General features: G+C 40.4%; 1 protein-coding gene and 1 pseudogene across 11 annotated transcripts in view; both read left to right on the top strand.

The window, feature by feature from the left end:
- Nucleotides 1–13909, top strand: part of PCDH15 (protocadherin related 15) — a 1681879-nt gene that overhangs the window by 232288 nt on the left and 1435682 nt on the right. The window lies entirely within an intron of this gene.
- Nucleotides 5968–9257, top strand: LOC109254911 (zinc transporter 6-like; annotated as a pseudogene).

The raw sequence follows: 13909 nt of genomic DNA, 5'->3' as shown, positions 1-13909 counted from the left end.
CAGGGGGAAAGTCAGAGAGGGGTGGCCAATAGATAGGGGTCAAGGGGAGAGTAATATTGATGAAAATTAAGTTCAGAAATGAAGATCAGTTATTAGAAAAGGATCCCTTCATAGGAGTTATTAGACATCTGAATAGAATCCACTAGACAAATGCGGCTGACCAGGGACATTAAACTTAAGGGGTGGGGGGTGGTCACAATTCATAGGATTAGGCAAAAGAAGCTACTGTTTGACATGTTGTGTCTATGAGCATCAAGAGAAAGTCCTCCTGCCCAAATTACAGAAGATAGAAACCAGTGTTGTTAATAGCTTCCTAGTGCACAGGGCACTCTTGTGGAGGAAACGGACATGGTCTCTGACACACGAGCAGATCGTTCATTCTGCAATAAAATATTGGAGCCAACGCCTTGTAAATGATAGCCAGAAATAATGTGAGAAAGAGAACATACTTAGTTGCAGTTAGAAAAGAAATTTAATGATGCAAGCATAGACGATAGTAACTAAGCCAAAACTTGAAACTGAAACCTCTTTTTATCAAGGAAAACATTAATTGGTATTCTGTGAAGTTCTAGATTCCAACAATTGCTTCCTCAGTAGGTGTGACAAGGTTATTAAGGCTGATGTGAAATTACTCCCAACTGTGGGGGAAAAAAAAAAAAGTTTACAGATTTAATATAAAACATTTGAAGGTTTTATGGGTTTTTTTTTTTCCCATTTGGAAATTTGGCAAATAAATTGCCAATTCTTCCTATAGATATTGTCCCATAATGAAAACACGTTCAAACAAGAGCTGTGTAGGAGATCTAGAAGTATATACGATGCCATGTACCATAAAGAATCCTTGGGGCGCCTGGGTGGCGCAGTCGGTTAAGCGTCCGACTTCAGCCAGGTCACGATCTCGCGGTCCGTGAGTTCGAGCCCCGCGTCAGACTCTGGGCTGATGGCTCGGAGCCTGGAGCCTGTTTCCGATTCTGTGTCTCCCTCTCTCTCTCTGCCCCTCCCCCGTTCATGCTCTGTCTCTCTCTGTCCCAAAAATAAATAAAAAACGTTGAAAAAAAAAAAAATCCTTCAGCTCTCCTGGAATGATGTAGGTTAAAATCAAACTAGCCAGCTGTCTCCAGTATCACAGTTGGCAGCTAGGGGATAGGTTGTTGCTGTATTCCTTATGTCAAGAAATCTCCCTCTTCTAAAAGTGGAAGTTTTCCATTCAAACAAAGCATTTTGTGTAACTCAGTGAATAAAATGCGTAAAAGCTGATTACTTTGAAGCTGGTAAGGGTGAGGGGTATCTTTTTTTACCACTTTGCCTCCTCATCAGCCTCTGCGGTGGCCCCAAGTAACTCTGGGGAATTCTAGGGTTTTCTGGAACATAATTTAAAAAACGCTGTTGTAAACTACATCTACGTAACCTTCAGCTTCCAAATCGCTGCACTCTTGTATTAACAATTAGTTAATTGTTAATTGGAAGCCATAGGGAAATCACTGAACTTCTCCCCACCCCACTAATTTTACTGAGGAAAAATGGCACATGGTAAAAATGCAAATAGCAAAAAAAAAAAAAAAAAAAAAAAAAAAAAAAAGTTACGTAAAAATGAGGCTGCTTCCCATATTTCCCTGTTGTATTTCCCCTGATATATTATGTTTCTTACAAATCTTTCCAAAATAGTTGATGCATATACATGCACACGTGTGTATCCACATGCCCCTTTTTTATACATTTGAAAGTAAAATGCATACAGACATGCACTTTGCTTTCTGTGCCTAAGAATAACCATTAGAGTTCTCTCTATATTTGAGTATATACTTTTATTAAACATTGCATGAAATTTCAATATTTGAATGTCAGTATTTTATCAATCAGTAATAGACTATTAGATTAAGATATTTATACATTAGTTATTTAATGGCCATCTTTACAGAGATATTTGCAAATGTGTACAAACACTTACGTATGATGGAGTCCCGGGGTGGAAATGCTGGGGAGTTACTGCAGAATTGCCCTTCTGTGAGCCATGGAGACCAACATTGACCATGGTCTGAAAGGGATCAGACTTCCCCTTCCTCCATCACATGCTATGTCATCACGTCTATTTATCTTTGTCGGAGATTTGAAAACACTGCATCATTTTTTATTTTAATTTGAATTCCTTAATAGCTTGTAGATAGAACATATTTTTATATATTTCAAAACCATTTCATTAACTTCTTTCTATAAATTGCCTGTTCATAGTGGTAACCAATTTTCTAATTAATTTCTAAGAACCTTTCTAATATTTAGGAAGCTGCCCCTTTTTTATATGGTTTGGAGAAAAGTCTACATTCTTTGGCTTCTGATTTCGATGTAAATGCTAATTGTGAGTTCTTTCTAATGTCAGACATATATACACACACGCTGTCTGGTGGCCTAGATAAAATGCATCATTAAAACAGAATTTTCCTTTGTTTCTAGGAGAACAATACATATCTTTAGTCGTGTGTTTCTTCCGTTTCAGTAATGAGGGACATGTAGGCTTATTTTTTCCTTTTTTATTCATGGTTGTTGGGAATTTCACAGTCAAATTGAAGAGTCAAGTTTGTATTTGTCACCATTTTTAGTAAATTTTATCCTCCACTTTAGACTTTTCATTGTAGCTTCATATTTTAGTGGACAACTTAAAAATATTGCCATTTTGTGGGTTTGTGTATAGATTCCAATTCATATGGGGTGTGTTGTGTGTATGTATCAGTCAGCCAGGGTTGGGGGGAGACAGGATCCGTTCTAAGAAGCCATGAAGTTATTAAACTAGACAGAAATGTTAAGAATTTTCCTTCTTGTAATTAGAAGCACATGTGTTCTGGATGTCTATCTCTAGTAAACTGCCACAAAAGAACAATATGTCCTCATTTACGATGTTGGGAGTTGATGGGCTGAACTAGGTGGTTGTCACCTGTGTCCCCTCATGCAGTCGCAGCTGAAGGTGGTGCCCTCAAAAAACTCTGCTGACCTTCTGTCACTTGTATTGGGATGGCTGACTGAGCGGGGATGGTCCTCTGTGACCCCCCTCAGGGGACGAGCTTGACCTCCTCTACAGCCTGACCATCTCCACAAAGGTGGGTTTCTTACATGGTGGCGTAGAATCCCAAGAAATTCAAGGGCAGAAAACCTAGATCTTGATTCTCCAAGGGATGGCCATGAAAGGATTTGGGACCATCTTTAATCTCAGATACCATGCAGTAAGGGTGCATTACTTTTGAATAAGTTTCTTAGGAATATATACTGTGTGGGTATATATATACATAAATATAGATCCATGGACATTCTGTGCTCTGCCATATGTAATTCTGTGCATGTGGTACCACTGCACTAATGGCATGTCCTACCCTTCATCCCCTCCTCACCACTGAACCAGCTGGCTGTCATAGTCCCCTGTATATCTATCTAGATCTATTTGGAAATAGACACAGAACAATGTTTTAGGTGAGATTGCTTAAATATTACTGATAAAATGGTAATTTTAATGCAGTGGCGTAAGAACTTTTTATCTGGGGAATTGCTGGGATGGTATAATTCTTTGAGGAGGGGGCTCAGCAGGGAATGTATCTAAATGCTCACATAATCACGGAAATTTTGAGTATGGTAAAAATTTATGGATGATCTTAGCGTTTTCTCAGGATAAATGGATTTTTGGGAAAGTCAGAACTGCAGTGCTCCAGACGCCGGTGGTTGCACTCGGACGGATGTGACGTGCAGTCCTGGCTCTGGTCTCATTTGCCGGGAGCCTCTGAACGCCGTCAGCTTCCGTTTCTCCTCCTGTGCCAGAGTTGCCTGTCTATCGCAGCATAAAAAACTACCCCAAAGCTTGGAGGCTGCAAACAACAACGGTTTATTATGTCTCTGGACTGTGTGGGTTACCTGGGAGCTTTTTCTACCAATCTGCCTTAAATTTGCTTGGACGCTGCTGGCTGGCCCAAGCCCTGGTTCGGCTACGATGGCTGAATTGTCTGCAGTCTGCACGTGGTCTTGCGTTGCAAACTTCCTCACCGCATGGCGATCTCTGGGTCCCAAACAGTGCAAAGGCGGAGATTGCAGTCCTGTTGAAATCTGGGCCCTGCGACGCACTTGATGTTGCTTCTCCGCCATCCACTGATTAATAGACCAGGTTCACGGTGGGGCGAAAGAGGCTGTGCTTCCTGGTGGCAGGGATTGCAAATGATACATAGCCATATTTCCTCTTCTGGAAGCCCTAAAACCTCAAAATAATACAACACAAAAAATAATACACGTGTTTAACGCAGTGTCTAGATTTTTCAATACGTTTTCCAGCATAAAACTTTGGCTGTTCTTAGCATTTGTGATTGCTATTTCCTGAGGACTTCTCAGTGACCAGTCCCTGACACGTTCAGAGTTTGTAATGAGGCTGCAGGAGGCACAGCTGTATTCTCCTGACAGTGGCTCTGGTTGGTATGAGTTTCAAACGCACCTTTAAAGTTAAAGGTGATTGCGTTCGGGACTACCACCTTCCCTGTTCCTATGGCTGCTTTCCTCCTTGACTGCTCCTCATGTTTCTTTATAGCGCATATTTCCACCTAACATAAGTACGTCTTCATTTGTTTATTTCCTCTCTTCGTCACGAGATAAAGAAGTCTGTATGCTTGCTTTCCTTTTGGAACCTCAGGGACGAGAAACTGAGGTCTGTGGGGTTGAAGGGGTGAATGAATGATTCCACCAGTTGCAAAACCCATACCCTGTTAACAAAGGGTGGGGCAAGCAGTTGAGTATGACTGACATTGGTTTTTATAATAAGGGTGAGTGAGCAAAACTTGTTTTTAACCTCAGTACCTTTTTTTTTTTTTTTCTTGGCTGAAATTTATATTTCTGAGAGTCTGCCCCACCTCCCAGGGAGGGGGGAAGGGGGGGTGGGGCGGAAAACAACACCTACTGAACAACTTACCATTGCTTTATCAGCGTTTTAAACATTCCTGAAGTACAGCAAAATGCATTATAACCTCAGATCACTTTTTTTAAATATTTTTAGCTCTTGGCTCAATGTCCCAGAACTTATATTCAAGAAATCCTACCAATCCTAACATGCCTTCTGAGGCTCCTCTGAAATACTGTAGAATAATAACTGATTTCTCTTTACAAACTTGTTTAAGGAGTCAGATTTAGAATAATTGTTTCCGAGTATCTATGAATGATGGTACTTTGTTATGAAGGACTTTGTTGTGTATCATAGTTAATTTGAAAATCAGCGTGGATTGCTTTACTTAAAATCCAAAGTGTAAACCTAAGAGGCTTCACGATGACATAAGGTTATTTTAAGAAAACATTCTCAGTGGCAAACACTGTTTTACTAAAATCCGTCTCTTTAGATGGGAGAAAATGACCTAAGGCAGAATGAGATTTCAAGACCAATATTGTATGAGTACCATTTAAATCTGTTGTATTTAGTGGACACAAGTGAAGATAACTGATCTTAGTAAAGCATTAAACTTTTGAATGTCAGTTAGACCTTTTAATTAATAAGCATTGAACCTTTTTGTAAAGAACATAATGTAAATATATACTTTTTTTTCCCATGCATTTTTATTCCTAAGGAGTCTGGTGGGTTCTTTGAAAGTAAAAATGGTCTTTAGAGCCTGCCATTCTGGCATAATTAATATTATGCTGAAACAGTTCTTTCCGTTTATAAATGTATTTATCTTACTTGATTTGAAAATAAAGCGATGAGGAAGGTAGGGCCTAAACAATTATCTGCATTTTTCAGGCAGAACTGCTGAGGTTCAGAGAATCTGTCACACATGCAAGGTGCACAGCTGGTGAGTAGTGGAACTAAGACTAGAATCTGGGTGGTCTGCGTTCTACTCCATGAACTCCCCGACCATAACCACCACCTCTACAGGCACAACACTCATACTCAGATTCCATAAACTCCCCTCAAGACCCCTATAAAGAAGGTGCTATTAGCCTCATTTTTTAGATGGAAAGATGGAGGTTACAAGGGGGCACATAGCGTGCCCTAAGGTCGTAGAGCTAACAAGTGGCCGAGTGGGTAAGGGAACCACAGAAGTTTGTGCCTGTGATAAATGATCTTTCCTTTATTCTGCTTACTCTTCCTTGGTATGTTATGGGAATGTTCACTTCTCTTAGTGTTTCCAGCAGCTTACCAGAACCATGGTTCCGCTAAGATTGAGGGCTTGAGCATGTATGGACTTGTGTATGTACTGTCTCTATGTAACCTCATTCCTTCTGGTTATCCCTCTCTCTCCTGGTTTTTTGTTTTTAAGCTCTGTACCAACTGGTACCAAATGGAAAATATTGATGTGCTACGGTGACATTTGCTCCTTTCCAAGTTCAAGGTGCTCACATTTTTACTCTGAATGAAATTATCGCATTGATTTTTCAAATCCTATAAAGTATGAAGCCTAGGACAGTGTGAGAATCCACCCTAGGAGCAAGGACTTTAAAATGATTTGTGACTGCTCTTCAAATGGAACAGAGGGGGGTTAGGAAGTATTTCCTGTAAGGATGATGCTGATTTTCATCGTTGTAAAAAATCTTGCCAGGATTGAAGCTATATTCATTCTTCACAAGCCAAAATACCTTCGTCATATATATGGGTGCTAAGAATTTTTTTTTAACTCATCTTTCTGAGAGCTTATTTGGCCAAGAATTAGAAATAGACTGCATTTGTGAATAAGTGGACATCTGCTCCAATTCCTCAGTTCAAATGCTGTTGAAGACAGAATGAAATAGAGCACCCATAGTTCTGTTCTGGGGGCTGTGGATTGAATTAGAATGGAGATTGAAATAATTGTCCTTAAAGGCAGAGAATCTAGTTCTTAGGCAAGAAGATAGGGATGTTTTCTTTTCCATCTACACTCCCTGTTCTATTAAGTGGTTACATATATCATTTCAATTACACTGGGATTGATAATCTAATTCCAATGTCAACACGTTAATTCTCTGACATTGAATTAGAAATAAGATGAGATTTCTTAAGAGCTTTTAGTAAAAGAATGCATCTGAAGCTTATGGACCTAAAAGGGAACGACTAGGACACTTCATGACTCAAATCATTTTTAATATAAATTATTGCATACTTATCAAATATGATGTTTAAATAGTTTAATTGGAAATTCTTAAGGGGTGCCCTTGTGGCTCAGTCAGTTAATCGTGATCCTCAGTGTCGTGGGTTCAAGCCCCACGGCAGCTCTGTGCTGACGGCTCAGAGCCTGGAGCCCGCTTCAGATTCTGAGCCTCCCTCCCTGTCCCTCCACTGCTTGCACGCTTGTGTGTGCACTCTCTGAAAAATAAACATTTAAAAAATCAAATGGAAAATACTTACCTTAAAAAATCATTTGGGTTTAAGAAAATGAAGCATTATAGGAAACAAATGCCATAAGGTGTCAGTATTCTAGCAGATAAGTATCCTTGAGTCTATGTATTTTACACATGACATGATTTGCCTAACACATGCATTTGCTTTCTGTAAATGTACAGAATTTGTTTCTATCGTGTAATTGTTTGGCTCACTTGAGCTTTATCATAATAGCATGTCTTAAAAACTTCCTACATTAAGGGCATAGTTTTTCAGTCCGTGAACATGTCTTTCACAAGTGTCTTTGATCCCCAGTGGGGGCCCCAGTGCTACATTTCCACGTTGAAGAGGAGATCCCCAAGTCTGATCTGTTCTAAATCTTAATTCCATTTATCTCCCAAAATATCACAAAAATCTTTCTAGTCTCAAATGTTGGGATGCTGACCGTAAGGAATGCACAGCTCCCAGAGCTTCTCCAACAGAAACTGTTGTTCCTCCTCACGGGGACGATTCTTCTCTTTAGAAACCACGAGGTGTTTTTTCTGGTGAGTTATTCCAGGCGTGTAGACTTGTAACAGCTGACCGAAGGTCCTGGAGGAGATTGCTCTTCGGTGCAGTAAACTGAACGTACACCGTCCTGCTTATGGGGCGCGGGCCCGCTAACAGGAAAGCTTTCCTTGTCCGCATTTACTTCACCATCCAATCTTCTTAGTTGAACGGCATGTTTGGTACGGTACTTACTGGGTCACGATGAGGAAACCCTGCCTCTCTGTTCACTTGGATTTGGAAGATGAGAAGTCTTGGCACAAGTGGGAGCTCTCTTTATATTAAAAGAAAGAACACTTTTTGGAGAGGCTGCAGATACGCATGGGGAGATCATTAGTAGGTACTTCAGTGGCTCTTGCTTCAAGTTCACACCGTGAACAGTGGCAAGTACCTAGTGGTGGCAAGCCACTGAAGTACCTACTAATGATAATTTGTAATTATCTTGCTGTGGACTCCAATTGGAGTAAACCGTGTTAGGTCTTCGGGGCTGCTGGTACAACTTGGATTCAGGAGCGTGTCGCAGAGCGTAGTGGAGGCTTGTGCGGAATTATTCCGGGACGTAGCAGTATCTACCCTCCCTGCGTGAGTCTGTGTGTCTTGTTTGATCTTGACGGAGCATTTGGTCTTTGTGTCGCACATATGCTCGTTGAAATTGGTAATTATCTTGCTGGGGACTGTGTCTCTGCCATGTTTGTCGCTCTCGGACATCTGGCACCACGTAGTCCATGAGCCTGTAGAGGCGAAGTATTACTGCAGACGACACTACCCTGTAGTAGTGGTCCGCTGGACAAAGTTATCGTGTGCAGAGGCAGAGTATGACTCCAGACAACACCACCCTGTGTTCCTGGTCCATCGGACAGACTTAGAGAGGTATCTACCTTGGGTGGAGTTTTAGAAGTTCGAAACGAGCATCTTGGGACCCTAGGTTTTGGGCCCGCTGGATCAGTGCATGTAAGAATTTGACAAGATGCAAATCAACAAATGGTTCTTGCTCGAGTGACCAACAGGCTTTACACTCTAGGGTCTACTTGCACTGTTCAGATTTTCAAGGATGATTGGATTAGACCTGCCTTACTCTCTGAGCCTGTCGAAGCCAATGTCCTAAACTTTTCAGATCCCATAATTTCATACCTCCTTTAAAAGGTTCTAGTGATTCAAACCCTGTCACATTGACTCCTGCTAAACCTAGTAGCCCACTTCCAGGATTTTCGTTCAGCATCGCTGGAAAAAACATGCGTCCAGTTATTGCACCAAACATCCCAAGACCTTAGGGTTTGGGACTTAATCATGGACACACACCTTATAGTAGCATCCTTCATCAAGGACTTGAAGTTCCAGGATTCAGGACTGGTTTTACAGGTGCGCCCAGTCGACTGGAGCTAACAATACAATTGGACAAGTGAGACCATGATGTACTTAGGAATATTGATCCCTTGACTTCCAATTTATTTAGTAATCAACTGCGTATTGACTGTTCAATCATTTACTCTACGTGTTAGAGAATAGTATGTTCAGGTTACATGAAATCAAGGAAAGTGAATATTTGTAAAATTTATTTGGGGCTGCGAGAACCTTCTAAATATTAGGGTTTAAACAGGCTTCCTTTAGAAAACATATTTCTCTAAATTTGAATTTTGATTTTTTTTGGTTTTGCTGTTGATTGCAGTGTGATAGACATTATCTTGATAAGAGGAATACTTGAGGAAGCAGATCTGTCACATTATTAAATATTCTCTTCAGTGAAATTTATAAACATGCTTCTTGAATAATGACATACATTCTAGGAAAGGGGGGAGAAAAGTGTCCATTTTAAAAGTCTCTTTTATAGCTTTTCCAAACTTAATTCATACGTTTTTCTTTGAGGTCCTCCTGATTTATATCTTGCAAAGGAAAAGTAAAAGTTTTTATCAGAAATTCTAGAACATGTTCTGTCTAGCATAGCTTAAAAGACTTATTGATTTTTTTAATAGTGTTTCTCATTAAAATATTTTGTTACATTTGTAAGTAGTTCTTAAAGTGTTTTATTTTGGTTAAATGAATAACAAATCCTTTGTTAATGAACAAAGAAGGAATTCCAGTTTTCTGTATTACATTTAATCAAAGACCAACATTTAAAAAATGACATAATAAAAAAATACTGACATGATGGAACTTAAATTTTTTGTCACCCTTTTGATTGGCATTTTAATCTTTTTTAACAAAAAATCAAATATATTGCCAAAATATATGGAATCCTATGTATAATGTGGGATTGGATATCTTTTCAAAGTTGCATAAATAGTTTGAGTTTATATTATGATTTTGCTGAAATAGATCTTAGTTTATAGAATACAGTATTGGGAGATCTGTAATGGTCAATTTCTAACTTACTTTGCTTTGTCAAAGTCATAAATTGATGAAGTGTGAGAGTCACGTGGATTATTTTATTTTTTGTTTTGATTATTTTCCAAACGTAAATGTTAAGGACTTGCCAACATGGCTAGTATTACTTATAAAAAGTATCACAAGCAACGTTCACCAATTAAGACAAAAAAGGAAAAAAAAAAGGTTGGGGTCATATTTAAGGTAGTTTGTTCAATTGCATGAACCTAGAGAAAGCCAGATGAAGGGAAGAAAGAGGGGAAGAGTTATTTAGTTCTTGCCAAAAACGCAGATGATTCAGGTCAAATTCATTGGTTAATAATGATTCATTTCTCCATTGGATATGGGTGTTTAAGATTTCATTTATTATCAACCACAAATCAATGAGTGTTTTCATTTGACATAGTAGTATAGGTTGCCTTTATGGTTAAATTAAAAAAACCCTGTAGCTGTTAAATTCAAACAAAATGAACTATCAACAATTTATCAAATCATACACTGGAATACTCGCATGGAATCATACACTCCATACTCACATGGAATGTGAGGAGTCCAAGTTTAAACTTTTGGGACGTGGTTTTCTTTAAAATCAGAAGAGTTTCAGGTCTTCTCAAAATCTTACCAAAACTCCCAAAGGGCGTATTCAGGTAGAATTCTATTCCTTCTTTCTTTCTTTCTTAACATTTTTATTTTCATTTTTTTAAAAGAAATTTATTGTCAAATTGGTTTCCATACAACACCCAGTGCTCATCCCAAAAGGTGCCCTCCTCACTACCCATCGCCCACCCTCCCCTCCCTCCCACCTCCAGAATTCTGTTTCATAGTTGGTAAGCAGAATGGTACAGTCCAAGACTGGCTTGAATTCCCCTCCAGAGGAAATTACTTGCAGGAAATGCAAACAAGTCAATGGGTTATTATTTGATACTTTATCACCTATGAAGAGAGCCATGTAATATATACAGCATATTATGAATATGAAAGACACTGCACTCCTGATGATTTTTTGCATAATAACAGGTACTGAAATTGTTACATTTGCTATGATCTCATATGGTAAAAACAATTGCATATGTTCTTCTATGTTGTGTGCTATTTCAAGCATGCTGACTCCACAGTTCCCTCCGAACATAAACGTCTGGTTTCTCTAAGTAGAAGCAGGAGTGCCATGGGCTCTAATTGCCCTGAGCCCAATCAGGTATGTTTTTAAGGGTAAGAAATCATTTAGGGCAGTGGGAGATGGGGACCAAGACCTAGAATGTAGGTGTCTGTAAGCATCACAGAAAAGATTTAGGAACCGCTTCAGAGCCCAGGGACCACACACGAACAGCCGCGAAGGATCTCCTTCTCTGAAGCAGACTCTAGGTCACGGGGCCCTGGGAACCCATGCCATAGCCAGGAAACTCAGCAGCACCCGGACCAAGCTCGTGCAGATGGAGTCGTGGCCACAGGCCTGCGTTGTCTACAAGTTTCCAGAAACCAGCGACGTCACACAGATTCGCTACCTTCGACTGGTAGAGGAAACCATCTGATGTGGGTGTCATCGGGCTGATACAGCGAGACGTCAGCCGGGCTGTTTGCCGTTCTGCAGATTCCAGCATCACACCCATTCCCGGCCTCTGCTGATTGCGCCCTCTTCCTCGGGCTTCAAGGCCAGCAGTTGTGGGCCCGGTCCTCCTCGCCTGGCGTTACTCGGGCCCCTTCTCTGTCTTCCTCTTCCACTTGGCACTGCCCCACGACGGCATGGGGCCCATCAGGACCATCCCGGATTATCCCTCTGTGTTACATTCCACTGAGGAGCAGTCCTGGACTCATTTCATGTAGCATAACCTACTCCCAGGTTCCGACGGAGGCTATTCTCAAGTGCCGTATTAGTAATCATCTTGTTTATGGTATCACCTACTGTATGAGTGGTCATCTGGTTTATAGTATCACCTAGCTCTTAAACTGTGGCCTAAAACCGAATGGTTCACATATTTCTTAATTTCTGTATGTGTTTTCGGTGTTGTTTTGATTTATTATTGGCCGCTGGTTATTTGGACAGCTGCAACACCACACGCTCTCTCTAACGCTTTCTGCCTCTGTGCCTTTCTTCTGCCTCTCATGCCTGCCGTTTCAGGAGAAGTTTATAAATTGAGGGTAACAGACCTGCGTTAATTTTTTTCGTATGAGCGCAAGTCCTGATGATACCCCTTTCTCTGACAGTTTGCACCAGCCCGACTCTGACTCAGTTTTTAAAATTCTTCTCTTTTGGCAAGAAATTCCTGGCTTTCCTGGGTTCCTTAGCTGACACTTGTTCTTGGAGGACTGTTGCGTTGTTTTTCTTGGTTGTCCAACAACCTTCGCTCTTCTAGATGGACCATGGGAAATCTGATAGTCACCAGCCAAAGGAGACCTAACTGGGGCTATGTTCTCTACTCTTTTCCCTTTTCTCCACCTTTTTTTTAATACTTTCATTTGTGTATTTTTAATTTTTAAAATCTGGGTACAGTTGATAGTTTCGGGCAAACAGCATAGTGATTCCAGTTCTCTGCATCTGCTGTTCTCATAAGTGCACGTATCACCACACGGCACTGTCACCACTACTGCTCCCGGTGTGGTGCCTTTATCCAAGGGACCTCCTCACTTGGTGACAGTGACCGGGGGCCTGTGCTTCTCACTCCCCCTCACCCACACTCCCTGTCCCTCCATGCACTCCCCCCAGAAGCCAGCAGTTTGTTCTCTGTATTTATGGGTCTGTTTCTGTTGTCTTGTTTCAGATTCCACGTGAGTGAAATCATATGGTAATGGTCTTTCTCTGGCTGACTTGGTTCCCTTGGCATGATACTCTCTGGGCTCATTCATATTGTTGCATATGGCAAGATCTCATTTTTATGAGACTTTTTTTTATGGCTGAATAATATTCCATTGTGTATCTGTTCGTTGATGGCTAGACACTTATGTTGCTTCCATATTTTGGTTATTGCAAATAATGCTGGAGTAGACTTAGGGTGCATATATCTTTTAGAATTCGTTTTTTGGGGGCTTAGGTGGCTCAGTCAGTTAAGCATCTGACTTCAGCTCAGGTCATGATCTCATGGTTCATGAGTTTGAGCTGCACATCGGAGTCTCTGCTGTCAGCCCAGAGCCTGCTTGGGGTCCTCCATCCCCCCTCTCTCCTTACCCCTTCCCCACCCATTCTCTCTCTCAAAAAATGAACATTAAAAAAATTAATTTTCTTCTTTCATTTTCTTTGGGTAAATACCAAGTAGTGGAATTATATGATCATAAGGTGATTCTACTTTTAATTTTTGGAGGAAGCTACATAGTGTTATCCACCGTGGCTGCACCAGTTTGCATTCCCACCAACAGTGCAAGAGGGTTCCTTTATCTTCTCATCCTTGCTGGCAACATGTAGTTTCTTTTGTATTTACCACAAGCCATTCTTACAGGTGTGAGGTTATATCCTATCATAATTTTGATTTGTATTTCCCTGCTGATGAGTGACGTTGAGTATCTTTTCATGTGTCTGTTGACTATCTGGATGTCTTCTTTGGAAAAATGTCTATTCAGGTTCTGTTTTTTTGTTTTTGTTTTGCCCATTTTAATCAGAGGAATGTTATTTACTATTACTATTCGATGTTCAGCTGTAGAAGTTCTTTATATATTTTAGGTATTAACTCCTTATAGTTACATATTGGTAAATAACTTCTCCCATTCAGTAGG

The sequence above is a fragment of the Panthera pardus genome, unplaced genomic scaffold (genome assembly GCF_024362965.1).
Source record: "Panthera pardus isolate Hobbes unplaced genomic scaffold, ASM2436296v1 HiC_scaffold_22, whole genome shotgun sequence".
In the NCBI taxonomy this organism is placed as follows: domain Eukaryota; kingdom Metazoa; phylum Chordata; class Mammalia; order Carnivora; family Felidae; genus Panthera; species Panthera pardus.
Note: the sequence above shows the minus strand (reverse complement) of the source record. Positions and strands in the feature narration are given on the sequence as shown.